The 6,888-nt window shown below is 48.8% G+C and overlaps 1 pseudogene across 1 annotated transcript; it reads left to right on the plus strand.

Annotated features, from left to right (window-relative positions):
* Positions 1–4,157: 4,157 nt before the first annotated feature.
* On the plus strand, positions 4,158–6,211 carry LOC308439256 (large ribosomal subunit protein eL33-like; annotated as a pseudogene). Its single transcript has 2 exons — positions 4,158–4,197; positions 5,863–6,211. The product of its transcript is annotated as a large ribosomal subunit protein eL33-like (transcript).
* Positions 6,212–6,888: the final 677 nt, after the last annotated feature.

The following is a 6,888-nucleotide window of genomic DNA, read 5'->3' on the forward strand; positions in this document are numbered from 1 at the left end:
CATTTCGGTCCCTTGAAGAGATCTGAGCCACAGTTGTTTCCCCTAATGTTTTAAATGTATTGATATGTTTGTTTGTTTATATAAGGTTTGACATAGCCTCACACTATATAGCTGAAGATAACCCTGGAGGCCTGATCTTTCTGAATGCTGACTTTCAGGAGTGTGAAGTCAGGGGCCCGAGCAGGGCCGTGAGCACCCCTCACCCCCTTGCCTCACCTCTTCAAAGCTGTGACCCACCTCCTGGGTGCCTGCAGATACAGAGCACAATGTGTTCCAGCTGCACACAGCAGCCCGAATTATACTGTGTCTTACGTGAACCCATCCCCTGATCTGGATGCCCATCCTGTTTGTAACAGTCCCTAGATGGAAGACCAGCAAAGAGACATGGTTCAACACCAAGGTCCATTCCGATATTCCCCACCCCAACCCCACACTGGACAGTTCTAGGCCCTAGGCACAAGTTTATCTGGTTCCCTTATTGTGGTAGCGCTCTCAAAGCAAAGGACCTCATGCCCCGGGAGCCTCCTAAGCAGTGCTTCTCAATGTATTGGTTACAACCCTCTTGGGGTTTAAATGGCCTTTTCATAGGGGTCACATATTAGATACACTGTATATCAGACATTTACATTATGATTCATAACAGTTGCAAAATTACAGATATGAAGTAGCAACAAAAACAACTTTATGGTTGGAGTCTGCACACCCTGAGGAACTGTACTAAAGGGTCACAGGATTAGGTAGGTTGAGAACCACTGCTCTAGAAGATTCCAGCATTGATGGCCCTGCCTCTCCACTCTGAGGAATTGAGCCACACCTGGATCCACCTTTTCTGTTGTCACACAGGCTGAGAGGTGCCAGTGAGGAGCATTTGGGCTAAGTGACCTCTCCCACCTCGTTGTGGTTCGGGGAAGTCGAACACCAAGCACATCCTTACCTGTCTCTACTGATGCTCAGGTTAAAAGTTGGCAGATATTTTGCAACCAATGATCTTGATTTGAGGGGAGCATCTCAAAGTAGCATAGGTAGACATAATGCAGAGTATGAAGTTTTCAGAGAAAACACAAAGTTTCAAGGGAGTATCTTTACACATGGACTGTGACCACTATACTGAAATTATCATAACCCAGTACAGATGGGGAAACTGAGTCTCAGAGAGAGGTCACACAGAAGCCATAGCTAAGTGCCTGCTTCAGGGAATGGACCCTTAGGAATGTGGGGTTTCTCCCTGAGCTCTGGGAGTGACCCCCAGGACCTCCCTATCACAGAAAAAGAACGTCCCCTTTCCCATCGACCCGTGAGGCCTCTGGCCTCAGCTGCAAAGAATGTAACTGGGACCTCTCAGGACCTGGTCCTTATGGGGCGGGTTTAACTTGCTCGCTGGGCTCCATTCACCAGGAAGCAGCCTTCATTCAGGACTATATAGCCAACACGGTCCAGTAGGGGGCAGCCCCGACTCAGAGATCAGGCTGATCACCCTTAAGCTTATCTGCCCGGCTGCTGGCAAAGTCGGCTCGGACTAGGAGTAGCTCTGCAGCCACCCTCTCATGCCCGAAGAGGCAGTGATAGTGAAGTGTGGCATCCAAACCAGCCACCACTGGCACAGGGAGTGACAGCTCCCACTGCTGGATTCCTAGGCCAAGGTAGTCTCTCAACAGACAACTCTCCTGCAGCTGAACCGGGATTCTTTTATCCTAGTTTCTGAAGCCAGGGTGACGTGTGCTACTGGCCTAAATGTATTCCTCCATCAGGACAGGCTCCGGAGGCCCAGCAGGAGTGGTCTAAGCCCACGCCATTTCTCTCACTTGCTATTGAGGTCACTATGCAGGGCCTGTCTTGAGGACACCAAGAATCCTCTGGCTTGACCCCATTCAGACCTTCGAATTGGCTGGATGTCTACCACTTGTGGCTCACAGCTGTCCTTTGAGTCTCTTCCCAAGGGATTCTCTGGTCCTCCCCAAGACACGTGGACACAAAGGAACACACATGACCCTCTCGAGGGGATTGGCCTCATCCCCAGTACCATCCAGCCCAAACTTGTCTACATGAGGTTGTAGTTGCCACAAGGACACTGGTGCCTCCCAAGTGCCTCTGCCAGATCTATTCCTTTTTTATTTTTATTTTATTTTATTTTTTTACCATGAGTTGCTGCAGGGAACCCCTTTAGGGAGTGAGTTCCCTTTGTAGAGTGAAATCCTTTCACTGGGGCCAGGGTCTCTCCCAGTGCCCACTTACCATCTCAGAAGTACTATTCCAGTGAGCCCGTTGCTTCCTATTCAAAGAATATTCTGTTTCTGGAATGTTCCATCTCTTTCTTTCCTGAGCCTTCCTTCAGAGGTCTCCAAATCAATCATGGAGTTCTCTGGCTCCTCTCTGAGCCCTTGAACAGTGACTATTCTAGAACATTCCAATCTCTCTGGATCTCCTGCCTAGCACAGGGCCTCCCCATCCTGCCCTAGCCTAAATTCTAACCTTTCCCCCTGGCTTCAATCCTAGCACTGAAGAGGCAGAGGCAGGAGGATCTCTGTAAGTTTGAGCCTGGTCTGTAGAGCAAGTTCCAGACAAGTATGTCAGGTGGTTCACAACTACCTAGACCTACAGCTTCAGGGTATCTGATGTCCCAGGGTCTCCTCAAACACTTGCACTCATGGTCACATATCCTGTGCATAATTAAAAAATAAATAAAAAATTTAAGGTGGAAGGAGAGACTGAGTTCCTGAAAGTTATCCTCTGACCTCCACACATACAGTGGCAGGCAGGTGCACATACACACACACATACCACATACACACACACACACCACATAACACATACCACACACATCACACCATGCACACACATACACCATACTGATAAAAGTTTAAAGAGTAAAATACATTGGACTGGAAAGATGGCTCAGTGGGTGAGAGCACTGACTGTTCTTGCAGAGGTCCTGAGTTTAATTCACAGCAACCACATGGTGGCTCACAACCATCTGTAATGGGATCTGATGTTTTCTTCTGGCATGCAGGTATACATACAAATAGAGCATTTGTGCATAAAATAAATGAATAAATCTAAATCTTTAACACACATATACATATAAACACGCACACACACGAATAAGATAACTGCCCTGCTGGAAAAGGTAGGGCCAGGTTTGAAGCCAGCACCCCTGGAAGAGTTCTCCATCTGCCATCTCTTCCTGGACTGCTCCACCTCACCCTGCTTGGCCAGGATGCTCTAAGAAAAAGTCGACACCTGCCTGGTCCTGATGCTGGTGTGAGTCAACAGAAACAAGCCAGTGAGGAGATGGAGGGCCTGGGAGATTCCTCAGGGACCATTCAGTCTAAGCTGTATAGGGCCAGACTCCATAGTGTTCTATGTCTGAGACCACATGGCTCAGGAAGGTCTCCCAAGAGAAACTGGGGTGAGTTAGGAAAGAGACAAGAGCAATGAGATCCGTGGCCTTTCTAGATAGATGAGGAGGGACTGGGAGGAGTGTCAATCAACAAGGAATAGGGGAAGCCACATGTGGGCTTGAAAGAGGGGACGAATGCGCTTTCCTGTAGCAGACACTGTCCAGTCCCTGCTGGCACTGAGGGTGAACACTCTTCTTCCTCAGGCCTCCATTTCCTCAGTGTACCGGCTGGTTTTATGTCAACTCAACACAGGCTGGAGTTACCACAGAGAAAGGAGCCTCAGTTGAGGAAATGCCTCCATGAGATGCAGCTATAAGGCATTTTCTCAACTAGTGATCAAGGGGGAGGGCACAGCCCATTGTGGGTGGTGCCATCCCTGGACTGGTAAGACCTGGGTTATAAGAAAGCAGGCTGAGCAAGCCAGGGGAAGCAAGCCAGTAAGCAGCATCCTCCATGGCCTCTGCATCAGCTCCTGCTTCCTGACCTGCTTGAATTCCAGTCCTGACTTCCTCTGGTGATGAACAGCAATGTGGAAGTGTAAGCTGAATAAACCCTTTCCTCCCCAACTTGCTTCTTGGTCGTGATGTTTGTGCAGGAATAGGAACCCTGACTGAGACACTCATCTACCAGGTCACTGTTCTAGGGCTACTGGATCCTAGTGCGTGGGAAAATACTCCATTCCGTCCTGTGGCCTGAGACACCACCGTAGCAGTGCCAGCCTGGGCTCTTGGGTGCTTGCCACACACTGGCAGGGAGACAATGGCCACCTCTGAGCTGAATGTGGGTGGTGGTATCCATGGTGAGGGGCTGCCCAAGAAGCAGTGCCAACTACCCATCCAGGGTCAGCCAGGCTGTGGCCCTGGGACAGCTTTGTCTCCTAAGCTGGACCTGAGCCCATGCTGACAGGCTCTGAATGGCTGTCTGTCCGGATGGCCGAGTGCAGGGTAGAGGAAGAGCCGCTCGGTTGGAGAGACACTGAGTAGCTTCTGGGATACTCAGGCACAGGCACAGACATCCAGCCTGGGTCACTGACTGTTGGCCATGCCCTCCACCTTCTGCCCTGATTCCCCACCCCCACCCCAGTACTGCCCCTCTGTAAAGACAGAGCCTGGTGTGCTCTCAGGAGGACATGGCCCCCATCTCCAAGTTCCGGGATGTTCTAGGCAGTTGGCCAGAGCACAATGGGTCCCCTCTGGCCTCCCCTGGACTCTCAAGGCCTGAATGCTGCTCCATCCGGCCACTGGCTGTGCCCACTTCCCACTCCCTATCTGTCCCCAAGATTAGCAAGAGCTCAGCTACAGCCCAGAGCGAGCAATCTGTCCCCAACGGTGGGTCTCAGTGACCTGCAAAGCCTCTTGATAACTCATTTATAAGGGGACAGGTTGAAGGGGGCTGAAGGGGGCTTAATGGGAAAGAGAACTTGCTGCTCTGGCAGAGTGGGATTTTGCTCCCAGAATCCACAAGGTGGCTCACGACCATCTTTAATTCTGGTTCCAGGGGATCTGACACTTGTGCCCGGTCTTTTTGGGCACCAGTCACAGAGGGAGGGCACAGTCATATGCGTAAACAAAGTACTCATACACTTAAAATAAAGAGGATTTTTTTTTTTTAAAATAGGGGCTTGGGGTGTGACTCAGTTGGTAGAGGGCCCACGCCCAGCGCCACATAAACCAGGTGTGGTGGCACACACCTATAATCTCAGCTCTCAGGTGGCAAAGACAAACGGGTTAGAAATCCCAGGTCAGTCCTTGCCTACATATAGCTGTTGATGTCAGCAAAGGCTAAATGAGGTCCTGTCTCAGAAATGAAAAAAGGGGGCCAAGGAGATGGCTCTTACCCCTGCTGCAGCCTCTCTCTGTTTCAGTCACATCTGGGTTCATGTTTCCAGAAGATTCCTCCTGCCTACGGACACACATGGTCCTCCAGAATCTGGAACCTGTCCTTTGGAGTTCTATAGACCTCTGTGAATAGCCAAATGGGGCAAGTTGGACTCAGGTCCTGTCATACCTTGGATGCCCTGGTAAAATGGAGGCCACAGTGGTGTTGAAAAGATAGCTCTGGGGACTGGAGAGGTGGCTCAGTGGTTAAAAGCACTGACTGTTCTTCCAGAGGTCCTGAGTTCAAATCCTGGCACCCATATGGTGGCTCACAACCATCTGTAATGAGATCTGATGCCCTCTTTTGGTGTGTCTGAAAATAGCAACAGTGTACTTATATATAATAAATAAATACATATTAAACTTTTAAAAATTATTTTTCAAGACAGAATTTCTCTGTGTAGCCCTCCCTATCCTGGAACTCTCTCTGTAGACCAGCTGGTCTCAAACTCAGATCTGCCTGCCTCTGCCTTCCTAGTACTGCGATTAAAGGTGTGTGCCACCACCATCCAGCTAAATAAAATATTAAAAGAAATAATTCTACCCTTCCTGCCATCTTGGCGCCTGTGGAGGCCTGCTGGGAAGAGGACTTCTAAATGCAAGTCTGTCTGGAAGACTGTGGTGCAAGGCCATTTTTGCTAGCTACAAGCAAGGTCTCTGGAACCAAAGGGATCACACAGCTCTTCTTAAAATTGAAGGCATTTATACCGAGATGAAACTGAGTTCTACTTAGGCAAGAGATGTGCTTATGTGTACAAAGCAAAAAACAATACAGTGACTCCTGGAGGCAAACCAAACAAAACCAGAGTGTTCTGGGGAAAAGTAACTCGGGCCCATGGAAACAGTGGTATGGTTCGTGCCAAATTCCAAAACAACCTTCCTGCAAAGGCCATTGGACACAGAATCCGTGTGATACTGTACCGATCCCGGATTTAAACTAATGGAGAGTAAATAAATAAAAGTTCATTTGTGCTCTTGTAATAAAAAATTATTCTTAATGTTACAGACTGTTCCAGTGTCCCCAGAAATTCAACCTCAGACCCCAAATGCACAAAAACTGCCATCCCAATCTACTGTGTGCTTTTAAAACTTTTTTTAAAAAAATGTATGGGTGTGTGCAGACATCTGCCATGTGTGTTCAGAAGGCAGAAGAGGGTGTCAGAGCCCTTGGAGCTGGAGTTGCAGGCAGTAGTGAACCCCTGGATGTTGGAGGTAAGAACCAAACTCAGGTCCTCTGCAAGAGCAGGAAGTGTTCTTAACTGCAGAGCCACAACCATGTTGAGTGTGTTCGCGGTGATAAGATAGAGCAGTAAGGGCATCGTGATACTCGACTTCAATCCATTCAAGGACAGCTTGATCTACAGATCGAGTTCCAGGGCAGCCGGGATTCCTCTCCCTCCCTCTCTCTCTCTCTCTCCATATACGTACACACAAACATATATATACACATTATGGCATATATATGTATATATTAGAACATATATACATATATATATTAGGACAAAAAGCTACTCTGTGCTACGTACACACATGTGCTGTGTGTGTTCATGTATGTGCACTGATATTTGCAGTCTTCCCGCACCCTCCACCTTCTTCTCTGTTCCTCTCTAAGT

This window comes from Micromys minutus, assembly GCF_963924665.1.
Source record: "Micromys minutus genome assembly, chromosome: 29".
NCBI classification, from domain to species: Eukaryota; Metazoa; Chordata; class Mammalia; order Rodentia; family Muridae; genus Micromys; species Micromys minutus.